This window comes from Scyliorhinus torazame, chromosome 1 (genome assembly GCF_047496885.1).
Source record: "Scyliorhinus torazame isolate Kashiwa2021f chromosome 1, sScyTor2.1, whole genome shotgun sequence".
In the NCBI taxonomy this organism is placed as follows: Eukaryota; Metazoa; Chordata; class Chondrichthyes; order Carcharhiniformes; family Scyliorhinidae; genus Scyliorhinus; species Scyliorhinus torazame.
Genome location: NC_092707.1, coordinates 315,118,697 through 315,134,398, shown reverse-complemented (window position 1 = coordinate 315,134,398; position 15,702 = coordinate 315,118,697). Strand labels below are relative to the sequence as shown.

The 15,702-nt window shown below is 50.8% G+C and overlaps 1 protein-coding gene across 2 annotated transcripts in view; it reads left to right on the top strand.

Annotated features, from left to right (window-relative positions):
• Positions 1–15,702, top strand: part of LOC140424335 (echinoderm microtubule-associated protein-like 6) — a 755,202-nt gene that overhangs the window by 667,448 nt on the left and 72,052 nt on the right. The gene's annotated exons all lie outside the window — the stretch shown is intronic.

The following is a 15,702-nucleotide window of genomic DNA, read 5'->3' as shown; positions in this document are numbered from 1 at the left end:
TGTGCCGCAGGTCAAACACAAGGATCAGACGGGGTTCGTGAAAGGGAGGCAGTTGAATACTAATGTACGTTGGTTCTTGAATGTTATAATGATGCCGGCGATGGAAGGGGAGGCAGAGATAGTAGCGGCGATGGATGCGGAGAAGGCCTTTGATAGGGTGGAATGGGGGTACCTGTGGGAGGTGTTGAAAAGATTCGGGTTCGGGGAGGGGTTCGTCAGGTGGGTGAGGCTGCTATATGAGGCCCCAGTGGCAAGTGTGGCCACGAACAGAAGGAGGTCAGAGTATTTCCAGCTACACCGGGGGACGAGGCAGGGGGTCCCCTGTCCCCCCTGCTCTTTGCACTGGCGATTGAACCCCTGGCCATAGTGTTGAGGGAGTCGAGGAACTGGAGGGGGCTGGTGCGGGGTGGGGAGGAGCATCGGGTGTCGCTCTATGCTCTGAGTTCGTCTGGATCCTGCATTGGCCATATTTCCCTTGATTCTTTGCAAGTGGCCATATTTCCCTTTGTGAGTGGCCATCCCAGATGGCTACAAATTGTCCTATGATGAGAGGCTTGGCAAATTGGATCATTTTGAAAAGAATGAGAGTGGATCTCATTGAAAGATTCTGAAGGGGCTTGACAGGATAGACACCGAGAGGTTGTTTCCCTTGGCTGGAGAATCTAGAACATGGGGGCAATCTCAGGATAAGGGGCAGATCATTTAGGACAGCGATGTCAAGATATTTCTTCACTCAAAAGTGTTGTGGACCATTGGAATTTCTGTACCCAAGAGGATTGTGGTCCTGTAGTTCTTGTTTTCTCTCTTCCCCCTTTCTTGAATAGTAGTGTTACATTTGCTAAGCTCCAAACTGCTGGGATCAATCTAGAATCTAGGGATGGAATTTAATGCTGGCAAAAGTGGACACACACTAACTGGAGAACTGATGACAATCCCACTGCAGCCATCCCACATCACCCTGACCAGATTGAGTGTGACTCAGGCACTTACCTGGTTGGAGCCAGTGTGTTCATCATCCTCTGTAAGAATTTCCCAGCACCAGTCAGAGGCCGCAGCTCCAGTAATGGCAGCACCACTGGGTTGCAGGATCGGCACTGGAACCTCGAGTGAAGATAAGGGTCGGGATTCTCCAGCTGCGCCCGCCTGGCGATCAGAAATTCCCACCTGAGGTCAATGGACCTTTACATGTGCTACACCTTGCCCGTGGCAATCTTGTGGCAGAAGTATCCAGCCCAATTAATGCAGGCTCACTGGAACTAATCAGGCAGGCCCCAGTGAGGGGGAGAGCTGTTAGTATGTAGGGCAGGTCTTCATCCCATGGGCAGCACATGCCTCCAGCGGGTATCTACTGTGGGCATGGGCTAGTCAAAAGAGGACTCCTAAGACAGGTACAAAGGGCATGATTCTCTTGCCACATTGCGCTCAAGTGAGTGCGCAACCCAGCCGGAGAATCCCGGGAGAAGCCTCCAGCAAGCCTCCTGACAGCCTCCGCGCCTCGCCGGATTCACCAGAAGTCGGAGTCGGAACTCCGTCCCAAATGTGCGTGACCAAACGCCGCTCCTGGAAGTTGTAAACGTACTTACGACCTACCTGCCCGGGATCCACCAGCCTCAGTTGATTCTCCGGCCTCCTCAGGGAGACTGCAGCCGGGCGCCAATCAGTACTGGTCCACACAAGCGTGGACCAATCGGAACGGCACCCGGGGGGTCTCCCGGGCCAACTGATTCCCCTGGGTGGTCAGGGTAAATGCGGGGTGGTCCGCTGGCCCTCCACCTGGAACATGGGCACCTTGGCACTGCCACCATGGCACTGCCATAGTGCCTGGATGACACTGCTAAGTCAGCAGGAGCACTGCCTGGGTGCAAGGGTTAGGGGGTGAGGGGGGCCATGCCCAAGAAATTAGGGTGGAGGGGGGGTTTGAAGGGTCGGGGAGGGCAGGGCAAGTACGTAGGGGCCTCTAGGAGGTTGGAGGATTAATGGGTGGGGGTCCTAGAAGGGAGGGGGTGCTGTAAGAAGGCTGGGGGGGAGGGGCTGAAGAGGGGGGGGACCCCATAGCTGGGTGTCCTCACTTGGGGGCTGTGGGGTAGTGTGCATGTTTTTTTGGAGGGGGGGTGACATTGCCCATGGGTGGGGGGACCCACAAGCTCAATTGGAGATCGGGTCACCCTTTCCAAATGGCGGCCAGGTCTTTGCGTTCAGCTCCCCAGTGCTAAAAACAATTCTGTGTGGGCTAAACCAGTGAGAAACTCCCCAGAGCCCCCAAAAAGGGACACTAAGTGTCATTGAATAGTGGTGAGGAACTCGCCGGCACAGCCGGCAGGAAGCTCCCTGAAAACCCCACCACAAATTACCTTTGAAATTTTTTGGGAGAATCGCGGCCCATATATTTTTTCATCACCTTTGCCATTTCCATATGCCTTATGATAACGTTTCCTTTCTCTGCTTCTAAGAACCAAAATTTAATTTAGCTACCTTCTTTTTTTTTATATATTTGTAAAAACTCTTATACACTCATACTCAATTTTGTTCCTTTTCATCAACATTTTGGTGGCCCTTTCTTAATCTCTAAAACACTCCCGGTCTCTTGGCTACAAATATTTTTTTAAGAACATTGTGTCGTCTTTTAATCTAATACTATCCTTAACCTCCTTAGTAAGCTACATATAGACCTTTTTTTGCTGAAATTTTCTTTTTATTGGAATATACAGATTTTGTTGAACAGTTTTCGACGGAGGGTGGACGCCCCTCGGCTTGGGATGGGGGACTCTTGGGTGGGGGACCCTCGACTGTGGGTGGGGGACCCTTGACTGGGGATGGGGGACCTCCTCAGGGATGGGTCGCCATGGGAGGCACTAGGGGGGCAAACTGGGGGGGGGGGAACTGCGCGTGGCACCATCATGCCACCCCTGGATCATGTGTACCTGTTCCGGGGGCAACTCCTGTCCTTGCCCCACTGACAACCCATAACCCCCACCAACTGCCGAGGCCACTGGCCGTGCGGCTGAAGGCTATTGCTAACAGAGAATTGACAAACAATGGGTGGGCAGGCCATATAGCGTGTGAGTCATTGCCGAGCATCCCAATCGCACCTTGATGCCTGGACACTGTGCTTGAACACCACGGGCGGCAACATCACACACGCAACATCCGAACATCCAGGGGATGGTACACAGCTCCAGGAACTTGTCCACGGCCGGAGGGTGGGTGAGTTGCTGCCCTCACCCCCAGCCCCCTAACTCCCCCTACCTGCATCCCTCACCCCCCCCCCCCAGTGCCCTCAGTGTTCCTCAATGTACTTTGCCCTCATAGCTCTACCACTACTTCTAGGTCTTTCCCAAGGATACACATCTGAGGTAGAGGCAGCCAGCTGCTTACCACATCCCGTTGCCTTCGATGCTCCTGGTCGGCTTCTTCTGGTGGCTCTGAGGCCAGAGTGCCCCGACTCACTTGTCGGAGGCACATGCACAGCTGCGATGTCCTGTCCCGTGTGCTGGATGTGAGACGCGGCCTCATCAGAGGGGTGGAACTCGGGAGTTAGGGGCCACGGTCGCAACTCCATGGGACGAGTCCAGGTTGACACCCGGCGCCCCCTCCTCCTCCTTGGTGCCCATAAGGCCCTGGGGTTCACCTTGGGACGTAGGGGCAGCTGGTTCACGCACTGGCTGACCCTGCATCATCTGTCTCTGCCAGCCCTGCCGGTTCCCCATGGTCCGCACCATCATGTCGACGCCCTTGGCGGTGCTCCTCCGTGACTGGGACATGGTCTGCAGTGCCACGGCAATGCCCACCTTCGACTGCAGCAAGCTCCACAGCACCTCAGCCATGGCCATCTGAAAGCGAGACATTTCCCAGAGAACCACATCAAGGTCACCTGCTACTGGGTCACATCCCCTAGCGAGTCGGAAATTCTGCCGAGACCCTCTGCCATGGCCGTCACCGGCTGCATGGCGTCTTGGACACCTTCACCAATGCTGCCGACGTCATGCACCAGGCTCTCCACTGCGGTCTCCATCCTAGCTGTGTTGGCCTCGGTGCCACGCATTGCCGGCGACATCTCTAGCGCCCGTAGTCTTTGGGACTCCTCCAAGCAGCTGTGGATCTACTGGAGTAACGCTGACATCTCCCTCTGAATGTCCCGGCCACACCCTACGTCTTCATCAGGTCTGGAATGGCTTCTTCCACAAGCTCAGCGCCAGGCTGAGACCCAGCTGGGTCCTGGGATCCAGCAGAGCTCCGACTGCTGTCTCGCCTGGGGCTTCCTGCCACCACCTGATGTACATCAGCAACAATGTGGTGCTCACCAGATTGTGTCCCAGAAGCCTGACCATTAACATTTCTCACTGAGGTGTGTGTATCCGTGCTGGTGGAGGGTGGGGATGAAAGCTGTGACACGACTATTACGGTGGCATCCTCGGAGCTCTCCTCCGAGGTGGTCTAGTGGGTGACTGGAGAAGGGGCCACCCGGGATGGGCCGGTGCCGTTGGTTGGAGGACCTGCAGGAGAATGGACATGCGGTCAGTGGGAGGGATGGGTCAGAGAGGGGGAGAGAGCGAGAGATGGTGAAGAGAGAGAGACGGGGGAGAGGGAGGTGGCAATAACAACTCACGTTTGGCAGATCCCCCGGGTGGAGCCCAGTGGTTCCTCACCTCTACAGCGTCTGCCAGCCTCCACATTGGTGACCACCGTGTCCTCGGCCTCACCGGTCGCCTCCAGGGCACGCTCCTCAAAGGTGGTGAGGATTCTGATGTCCGGCACACCACCTCCAGTCTGGGCCCTCTCCTGGTGATTTTGGGAGAGCTTTTCCTGAAGAGACACAGAGAAGGCATCCTCAGCCACACGCGTACTGCCCCGTGTAGGTTGTTGACCTTTTTCCTGCACTGGAAGCCAGTCCCCTTGGTCACACTCCCGGCGCTCACAGCTGCCACCAGCTCATCCCAGGCAGTACTGGCTGCCCTATGGCTGACCCTCCTGGACCCTCTGGAGAACAGGACATCCCTCCTGGCAGTCGCCCCAAATTTGCATCCCCGAATCTTGGGGCCGGTCTCCTGGGCACCATTATTACGAACTGGCTGGAGTTAGCTTAATAAGTGCTGCTCAACCTTCTTAGCAGTGGGCTGACGTGCGCGGTGCTGGCGAATCAGCTGGTGAGCCTAATTTCCGGCGAGAAGTCCGTGAGGCCTCGTTAAGTGGACCAATGAATGTTGAATAGTGTTGCCAGACTTGTTGGGCCGAGCGCCAGAAAGCTCACGGCCGTTTCCACTCGCTAAAACACTTAGAAATTTTTCTGGAGAATCGCACCCATTAACTTTGTTTCTCGGCACTTCCGGTTGCGGCGATGACCAGCTAAGCCGCACGTTTCGGCGGCTCCAGCATAGATGGACCTTCGGGCTCTTTTAAGAGCCCCAACGGGAATTTTTTTTTCGACGAAACCCGGTGTGGGGTGAAGGAACAGGGAGTCCCCCCCAGTGGGAAAGAAAAAGATCGGCGGCGGCCAGATCTCGGAGAATCCTCGAGGGCAGCGGCAGAGGAAAGAAAGGAACAAGATGGCGTCGGAGGGAGCCCAGCCAACATGGGGACCGGACCAGGATGAATTTTTAAGACGGTGTGTGGAGCTGCTAAAAAAGGAGGTGCTGGCCCCGATGCTACAGGCAATCGAGGGGCTTACAGAGACACAAAAGGCCCAGGAGATAGAGCTCCGTGTGGTGGAGCAGAAGGTAACGGACAATGAGGACGAGATCCTGGGCCTAACGGTCAAAATGCAGACGCACGAGGCGCTCCATAAGAAGTGCATCGAAAGAATTGAAGTCCTGGAAAATAGATCAAGGAGAAAGAACCTCCGGATCCTGGGTCTCCCCGAGGGAGTGGAAGGAGCTGACGGCGGGGCTTACGCGAGCACGATGCTACGCTCGCTAATGGGAGCTGAGGCCCCCTCGGGCCCCTTGGAAGCGGAAGGGGCCCACCGGGTCCCTGTGAGGAGACCAAAGGCTGGAGAACCACTTAGGGCGATGATCGTGCGATTTCACCGCTTCAATGACAGAGAGGTGGTTCTGAGATGGGCCAAGAAGGTACGAAGTAGCAGATGGGAGAATGCGGTGATAAGAGTGTATCAGGATTGGAGTGCGGAGGTGGCGAGAAGGAGGGCGAGTTTCAATCGAGCCAAGGAGGTGCTGCATAGGAAGAAAGTGAAGTTCGGGATGTTGCAGCCGGCGCGATTATGGGTCACGCACCAGGATAGACATTACTATTTTGAAACGTTGGAAGAAGCATGGACCTTCATTCAAAAAGAGAAACTGGACCAGAACTGAGGGACTGATGTTAAGAACAAAACAAAGAACAAAGAAATGTATAGCACAGGAACAGGCCCTTCGGCCCTCCAAGCCCGTGCCGACCATGCTGCCCGACTAAACTACAATCTTCTACACTTCCTGGGTCCGTATCCCTCTATTCCCATCCTATTCATGTATTTGTCAAGATGCCCCTTAAATGTCACTATTGTCCCTGCTTCCACCACCACCTCCGGTAGCGAGTTCCAGGCACCCACTACCCTCTGCGTAAAAAACTTGCCTCGTACATCTACTCTAAACCTTGCCCCTCTCACCTTAAACCTATGCCCCCTAGTAATTGACCCCTCTACCCTGGGGAAAAGCCTCTGACTATCCACTCTGTCTATGCCCCTCATAATTTTGTATACCTCTATCAGGCCGCCCCTCAACCTCCTTCGTTCCAGTGAGAACAAACCGAGTTTATTCAACCGCTCCTCATAGCTAATGCCCTCCATACCAGGCAACATTCTGGTAAATCTCTTCTGCACCCTCTCTAAAGCCTCCACATCCTTCTGGTAGTGTGGTGACCAGAATTGAACACTATACTCCAAGTGTGGCCTAACTAAGGTTCTATACAGCTGCAACATGACTTGCCAATTCTTATACTCAATGCCCCGGCCAATGAAGGCAAGCATGCCGTATGCCTTCTTGACTACCTTCTCCACCTGTGTTGCCCCTTTCAATGACCTGTGGACCTGTACTCCTAGATTTCTTTGACTTTCAATACTCTTGAGGGTTCTACCATTCACTGTATATTCCCTACCTGCATTAGACCTTCCAAAATGCATTACCTCACATTTGTCCGGATTAAACTCCATCTGCCATCTCTCCGCCCAAGTCTCCAAACAATCTAAATCCTGCTGTATCCTCTGACAGTCCTCATCGCTATCCGCAATTCCACCAACCTTTGTGTCGTCTGCAAACTTACTAATCAGACCAGTTACATTTTCCTCCAAATCATTTATATATAGTACAAAGAGCAAAGGTCCCAGCACTGATCCCTGTGGAACACCACTGGTCACAGCCCTCCAATGAGAAAAGCATCCTTCCATTGCTACTCTCTGCCTTCTATGGCCTAGCCAGTTCTGTATCCACCTTGCCAGCTCACCCCTGATCCCGTGTGACTTCACCTTTTGTACTAGTCTACCATGAGGGACCTTGTCAAAGGCCTTACTGAAGTCCATATAGACAACATCCACTGCCCTACCTGCACCAATCATCTTAGTGACCTCCTTGAAAAACTCTATCAAGTTAGTGAGACACGACCTCCCCTTCACAAAACCGTGCTGCCTCTCACTAATACGTCCATTTGCTTCCAAATGGGAGTAGATCCTGTCTCGAAGAATTCTCTCCAGTAATTTCCCTACCACTGAAGTAAGGCTCACTGGCCTGTAGTTCCCGGGATTATCCTCGCTACCCTTCTTAAACAGAGGAACAACATTGGCTATTCTCCAGTCCTCCGGGACATCCCCTGAAGACAGCGAGGATCCAAAGATTTTTGTCAAGGCCTCAGCAATTTCCTCTCCAGCCTCCTTCAGTATTCTGGGGTAGATCCCATCAGGCCCTGGGGACTTATCTACCTTAGTATTTTTTAACACTCCCAACACCTCGTCTTTTTGGATCTCAATGTGACCCAGGCTATCTACACACCCTTCTCCAGACTCAACATCTACCAATTTCTTCTCTTTGGTGAATACTGATGCAAAGTATTCATTTAGTACCTCGCCCATTTCCTCTGGTTCCACACATAGATTCCCTTGCCTATCCTTCAGTGGGCCAACCCTTTCCCTGGCTACCCTCTTGCTTTTTATGTACGTGTAAAACGCCTTGGGATTTTCCTTAACCCTATTTGCCAATGACTTTTCGTGACCCCTTCTAGCCCTCCTGACTCCTTGCTTAAGTTCCTTCCTACTTTCCTTATATTCCACGCAGGCTTCGTCTGTTCCCAGCCTTTTAGCCCTGACAAATGCCTCCTTTTTCTTTTTGACGAGGCCTACAATATCTCTCGTCATCCAAGGTTCCCGAAAATTGCCGTATTTATCCTTCTTCCTCACAGGAACATGCCGGTCCTGAATTCCTTTCAACTGCCACTTGAAAGCCTCCCACATGTCAGATGTTGATTTGCCCTCAAACATCCGCCCCCAATCTATGTTCTTCAGTTCCCGCCTAATATTGTTACAATTAGCCTTCCCCCAATTTAGCACATTCATCCTAGGACCACTCTTATCCTTGTCCACCAGCACTTTAAAACTTACTGAATTGTGGTCACTGTTACCGAAATGCTCCCCTACTGAAACATCTACCACCTGAGGAGGTTCGGGGAGGGGTTTGTCAGCTGGGTTAAACTCCTCTATGGGGCCCCAGTGGCAAGTGTAGTCACAAATCGGCAAAGGTCGGAGTATTTTCGACTACATAGGGGAACAAGACAGGGATGCCCGCTGTCCCCATTACTGTTCGCGCTGGCAATTGAACCACTGGCCATAGCGTTGAGAGACTCCAGGAAATGAAGAGGGGTGGTTAGAGGGAGAGAGGAACACTGAGTGTCACTCTATGCAGATGACCTACTGCTGTATGTGGCGGATCCAGTGGGGGGGATGACAGAGGTCATACAGATATTGAGGGAGTTTGGAGATTTCTCGGGATATAGGCTTAACATGGGAAAGAGTGAGCTTTTCGTGATACACCTTGGGGACCAGAGTAGAGGGATAGATGGCCTGCCGCTAAGGAGAGTGGAAAGAAACTTCCGATACCTGGGGATTCAGATAGCCAGGAGCTGGGGAACCTTACACAGACTCAATCTGACTCGGCTGGTGGAGCAAATGGAAGAGGATTTCAAAAGGTGGGATATGCAGCCGCTGTCACTGGCGGGCAGAGTGCAGGCGATTAAGATGATGGTCCTCCCGAGGTTCCTATTTGTGTTTCAATGTCTCCCTATATTGATCACTGAGGCCTTTTTCAAAGAAATAGATAGGAGCATCATGAGCTTCGTGTGGGCAGGGAAGGCCCCGAGGGTAAGGAGGGGGTTCCTGCAACGTAGCAGGGACAGAGGGGGACTGGCGTTGCCGAATTTGGGTGACTATTACTGGGCCGCCAATGTGGCGATGATCCGTAAGTGGATGATAGAGGGAGAGGGGGCGACGTGGAAAAGGCTGGAGATGGCGTCCTGTAAAGGAACGAGCTTAAAAGCGCTGGTGACGGCGCCACTACCGCTCTCCCCGAAAAGGTTTACCACGAACCCAGTGGTGGCGGCAACATTAAGTATCTGGGGAAAATGGAGGCGACAGAAGGTGTGCTGGGAGCCTCGGTGTGGTCCCCGATCAGGAACAACCATAGGTTTGCCCCAGGGAGGTTGGACGGAGAGTTCCAGAGCTGGCACCGGGCAGGAATTAGGAGAGTGGGAGACTTATTTATAGATGGGACTTTTGCGAGCTTGGGAGCGCTAGAGGAAAAGTATGAGCTGCCTCCGTGGAATATCTTTAGGTATATGCAGGTGAGGGCGTTCACGAGACAACAGGTGAGGGAATTTCCGTTGCTCCCGACACGGGATCCAGGATAGAGTGCTTTCGGGGGTGTGGGTCGGGGAGGGCATAGTGTCCGAAATATACCGGGAGATGAGAGAAGAGGGGGAGGAGCAGGTAGAAGAACTGAAAGGAAAATGGGAAGAAGAGCTCGGGGAGGAGATTGAGGAGGGTTTGTGGGCCGATGCCCTAAGGAGGGTTTGTGGGCCGATGCCCGAAGTAGGGTAAATTTTTCTTCCACGTGTGCCAGGCTTAGCCTGGTCCAATTTAAGGTGCTCCATAGAGCACACATAACGGGAGCGAGGTTGAGCAGGTTCTTCGGAGTGGAGGACAAGTGTGGGAGGTGCGGGGGAAGCCCGGCGAACCACACACACATGTTTTGGTCGTGTCCGGTATTGGAGGGGAGTGGCGGGAGTGATCTCGAAGGTGGTGAAGGTCCGGGTCAAGCCAAGCTGGGGGTTAGCTATATTTGGGGTAGCGGATGAGCCGGGAGTGCAGGAGGCGAAAGAGGCCGATGTCGTGGCCTTTGCGTCCCTAGTAGCCCGGCATAGGATTTTACTCATGTGGAAGGAAGCGAAACCCCCCGGCGTGGAGGCCTGGATAAACGATATGGCAGGGTTCATAAAACTGGAGCGGATGAAGTTTGCGCTGAGAGGATCAGCTCAGGGGTTCACCAGGCGGTGGCAACCATTCCTCGACTATCTAGCGGAACGTTAGGGGGAAAATAAATAGCCAGCAGCAGCCCAGAGGGGCGGGGGGGGAGCACTATTTTGTGTTATTTTGTTAGTTCACTATTTTATTTAAACAATGTTATCTATCAGTTATCATGTTACCGTTTTTGTTGATTTGTAAGGGGGAAAAATTGTGTTTGAAAACTTTAATAAAATATATATTTTTTTAAAAACGTTGTTTCTCTCTCCACAAATGCTAGCAGAATTGCTGAGTTTTTCCAGCACCGTCTGATTTTATTACAACCCTCTCATTCCTGAGTATGTTCTGGCCCACTGGCACAGTGACCTACAGTCATGCACAGTGGCCTACAGTCAGGATAGAGTTACCTTGGGAGTCCTCACCATCGTCTCCGGAATCCATGAAATTTTATGCATCGGATCAAACATGGGGAAGGAAACTTCCTGCTTATTACCAACTACCATCACCAGTCGCCCTCCCAACTGATGAATCAGTACTCCTCCGTGTTGAACATCAATTAGAAGAAGCACTGAGGGTGGCAACGGTCCAGAACACACTCTGGGTGGGGGGCTTCATTGTCCATCACCAAGAGTGACTTGTTATTACCACAGTTGGCCAATCTGACAAATCCTGAAGGATATAACAGCTGTAGACCCAGCTCATGGCAGGTGGTGAGGGAACCAACAAGTGGGAAAACCTACTTGCCTCGTCCTCACCAATCTACTAGCACAGATGCATCTGTCCATGACAAATTCTAGTAGGAATGACCTTCAAAGTCCTTGTGGAGACAAAGTCCTGTCTTCACATTAAAGATATACTCCATCGTGCTGTGTTGCACTACTCATGTACTACTTGGGATTTATAACAGATATAGCAACACAAAACTAGACATCCATAAGGTGGTGTGGCCAATCAGCAGCAGCAAAATTGCATTCAACCATAATTTGTAACCTCATGGCCTGGCATATCCTTCATTCTATCACGATCATCAAGTAGGGCATCAACCCTGATTCAGAGTGCAGGAGAGCATGCCAGGAACAGCACCAGGCATTCCTGAAGAAAAAATAAGGTGGCTACCTGAAGTTACAACATCGGGCTACATGCATGCCAAACAGCAGAAGCAGCATGCGATAGATAGAGCTAAGCAATCCCGCAACCAACCGACCAGATCAAAGCCCTGCAGTCCTGCCACATCCAGTCATGTATAGTGGTGGACAATTAAACAATTGTCAGAGGAGGAGACTCCACAAATATCTCCATCCTCAATGATGGGAAAGCCCAGCACCACAGTGTAAAAATGAAAGCTAATGCATTTGCTACCATCTTCAGCCAGAGGTGCCATTTGGATGATCCATATCGGCCTCCTGCTGAGGTCCCCACATCACAGATGTCAGTCTTCAGTCAATTTGATCCATTCCGCATGATATCAAGAAAATGTTGAAAGCACTGATATAGCTATCAAACTGCACTTACACAACACTAACCTGGTCACTGATGTTCACTTTGGCTTCTGCAAGTACCACTCGGCTCCTGACCTCATTACTGTCTTGGTCCAAACATGGACAAAAGAGCTAAACTTAGAGGTGAGGTCAGAGTGACTCTGCTTGGCATTAGGGCAACATTTGACCGAGTGTGGTATTGTTGCTCTTATTAGCCTTAGTTTTATTAGCTCTGATTATGTCACCTTTGCTCACGAGTCGCCAGGTATCTTTCTGATACCGCCACGTGGTTCAAGCTCGAGTTATGATTAATAAGACAGCACACCGCTTAGTAAGATTGAATCAACGGTCATTTATTATGTACAGCAATAAATACTTACACAATAATCCTACTTTCTATATCACTACCTGCCACTACTGGCCAATACTTAACTTTTGGGAATGGCCCACCAGGTCAGGGAAACGAATGGCTTATCGAATTGGGTCTGGCCTGCGGGATTCAAAAGTCTGATACAGGTCGATGGCTAGGAGTCTCTATCGGGTAGCGATCGCTGGAGTCAAACTTACGGTTGCTGGTCGATGGTTCTTGCGAAGGTTGCGAGCAGGAGAAGAAGGGAGAGAAGGGTCGATCTGAACTTGGCCCCTAATTTTATAGGGCCCAGGGGCTTCCCGCCTCTCGGAGCGAACCTTGACCCTGAGTCCCAAGTGATTGGACTTGTTCCCAATCACTGGGTTCGATATGCTCCAATAATGGGGCGATTCCTTGATCGGGGTTGGTCGTTCACCTGTCTTTATTTTGGCCACTGCAGGCGCCGACAGGTCTGGCCCGGCATTCAATTACTAATATGTTGCATTTGTTCCCGGGGATAGCCGATTAAACTGCAGATGTCTGGGTTGATGTGCTGCTAATGGTCGCAGGTATCGATCTGGGCCGACTTCCCCAGAGCCGAATATGCTATTCTGTTTGCAGCTGTCCGTTTGTGCCCTGTTGGCTGCTTTTCCCATCAGCCTTTTCGGTTAGCCATTTTATATCGGGTTTTGGCCAAATTAATCGGGAATCAGCCATTTTAGGTGGCTACAGTATCAAGGATCGCAGCAAAACTGAAGTCAATGGGAATCAAGGGGGAAACTCTCTCCAGGTTGGAGCCATACCTAGCACAAAGGAAGATGGTTGTGGTTGTTGGAGGTCAATCATCTCAGCCCTAGGACATTACTGCGTTTGTCGGGGTTCTGCCTTAGGTCCAAACATCTTTAGCTGCTTCATCAATGACCTTGCCTCCATAATATCATCAGAAGTGGTGATGTTTGCGATGATTGCATAATGTTCAATACCATTCGTGACTCCTCAGATATTGAAGTAAGACCTCTACAACATTCAACCTTGGGTTGATAAGTGGCAACTAACAATAGTGTCACAGAGGTGCGAAGCAATGACCAACTCCAACAAGAGAGAATCTAACCATCTCCCCTTGACATTCAATGATATTGGGCGCGATTTTCCACTGCATTGCGCCCAGTGTGGAGTCGGGTGCAACAATCACGGGAGAGCTTCAAACCGGGCTCTGTGCCAGGTGCGATCCAACTCACGCCACTCAACGTGATCTGGATCACGCCCTGGCTGAGCATGATCCAGATAATGATATTTAAATGAGCACTTGGTTCATTTAAATCTCCCAACGCCGTTTTCATCTGGCTCCTGGGAGTCAACTGCCACGTCTGCAAGGCCTCAAATGGATGCCGTTTGGCACTGGCTTCCACAATCGTGGACCAGGCGTGATGGCACCTTGGGGGTCTCGCAGGCCATGAGAGCCCCCAGGTGATCAGTGACAGGGTAGTCCCCTGGCACCTGGACACCTTGGCACTGCCAGCCAGGCACCCTGGCAGTGCCAACCTGGCACACCCTGCCAGATGCAACCGACACGGTACTTTTAAATTTTTCCAGTAAATCATGCCCGTTGCCATCCCTGAAGCCCCTGGGTGTTACCATTTACCAGAAACTTAAGTGGACGAGCCATATAAATACTGTGGCTACAAAAGCAGGTCAGAGGCTGGGAATTATGCAATGAGTAATGTAACTCCTTACTCCCAAAGCTTATCCACCATCTACAAGGCACAAGTCTGGATGGCTTCAACAACAATCCAGAAGCTCGACTTAAAGACAGATATGGAGCAGATTTTAGTGATTCTCTCAAAGGCTCCAATAACCAGAAATCCTTGGTCAAGATCATCAACAGTAAGAGCTGAAATCTGAGATGGGCTTCTGATCACATCTTCATGTCATCACTTGGACTGCTTTTTTCCATCTCCCTACTTCATCCCTGCCTCAGCTGATCTGGACTCAACTATTCCAATGCACTCCTGGCTGGTCTACTGTGTTTTATTTTCCATAAACTTGAGATCATTCAAAACCCTGCTGCCATGTACTAACATGCACCAAGTTTGTTCATTCAACACTCCTGTACTCACTAATCTTCATTGGCTTCCGATAAAGCATCATCTTGATTTTAAAATTCTCATCATGGTTTTCAAATTCCTTCCTTGCCCCTCCCTATCTCTGTTATCTCCTCCTGCTGCCAGAACCTTCCAAAATATCTGCACTTATATAATTATGGTCTCTTGAACCTCGCTAATCCTTTTACTACTGATGGCTGTGCATTCAATTGCCTATGCCCTAAACTCTGGAATTCCTTGCCTACATCTCTCCGTCTTTCCATCTTGCTTTCCTCTTATACATCACTGCTTAAAACTATATCTTTGACCAAGTTTTTAGTCATCAGGCCTAATATCCCCTTATGAGGTTCAGTATCATATTCTGCTTTTTAAAGATACAGTGCAGCACGTTGAGATGGTTTGTTACATTAAAGGTGCTGTATAAATATAATTGTTGTAGAGGTGCAGGAAGCTGTCTATATGCCCTGTTGCAGGGGTTCTGCTACCGACAAACTCTCCTCTCCTGCTGCTCCCCCTCCTGCTACTCCGCGTTCTGCTTCTCTTCTATTCTGCTTCTCTTCTACTCTGCATTCTGCTTCTCTCCTACTCTGCATTCTGCTTCTCTTCTACTCCGCGTTCTGCTTCTATCCTACTCCACGTTCTGCTTCTCTCCTACTCCGCGTTCTGCTTCTCGCCTCTGTGCTGACCACCTGCAGGTGTCTCAACAGGGTGATCCTATTGCTGATGTTCACTTGCCGCTCAGTCAAGGTCCAATCTAAGGCAGCCACGGTGCCACCCGCCCATCCTGATCTTGAGTCTCAATACCTCCAATGTGCACAAATTAGCCTCTCATCACAAGTATTTTCAACAAACTCTTTCTCACTGGTAGGTGAGAAAGCAAAACTGGCTGTTCTTGTTTGTATGACTGTCTTTTAATGAACCCCATTAATTGTCGTTCTCCTTTCTACTTGGTTTCAATGGCAAGTTTCAAGTTTTGAGAAACCTGTGCATGTACCATTAAATTTCAATAGTGGTCAAAATGTCACTGCAATTCCCTAATTTAAATATTGAAATATAGCTAACCTGCTTCACGAAGGAGCTCCGTACACAGTTGAACCATGCAGGTTAACCCAGAAGTCAGCCTATTGGAACCAACCTCTACATGTGTTGAGCCCAATCCGTCATTTGCACCTAAACACATGCCACTTGTTAAAATTCCCACATTATATCTCAAAGCTGACACGACAGTGTGGTTGACCCTTAATATTAATTCCCATATTGTAAACTGAAGCAATCATTATT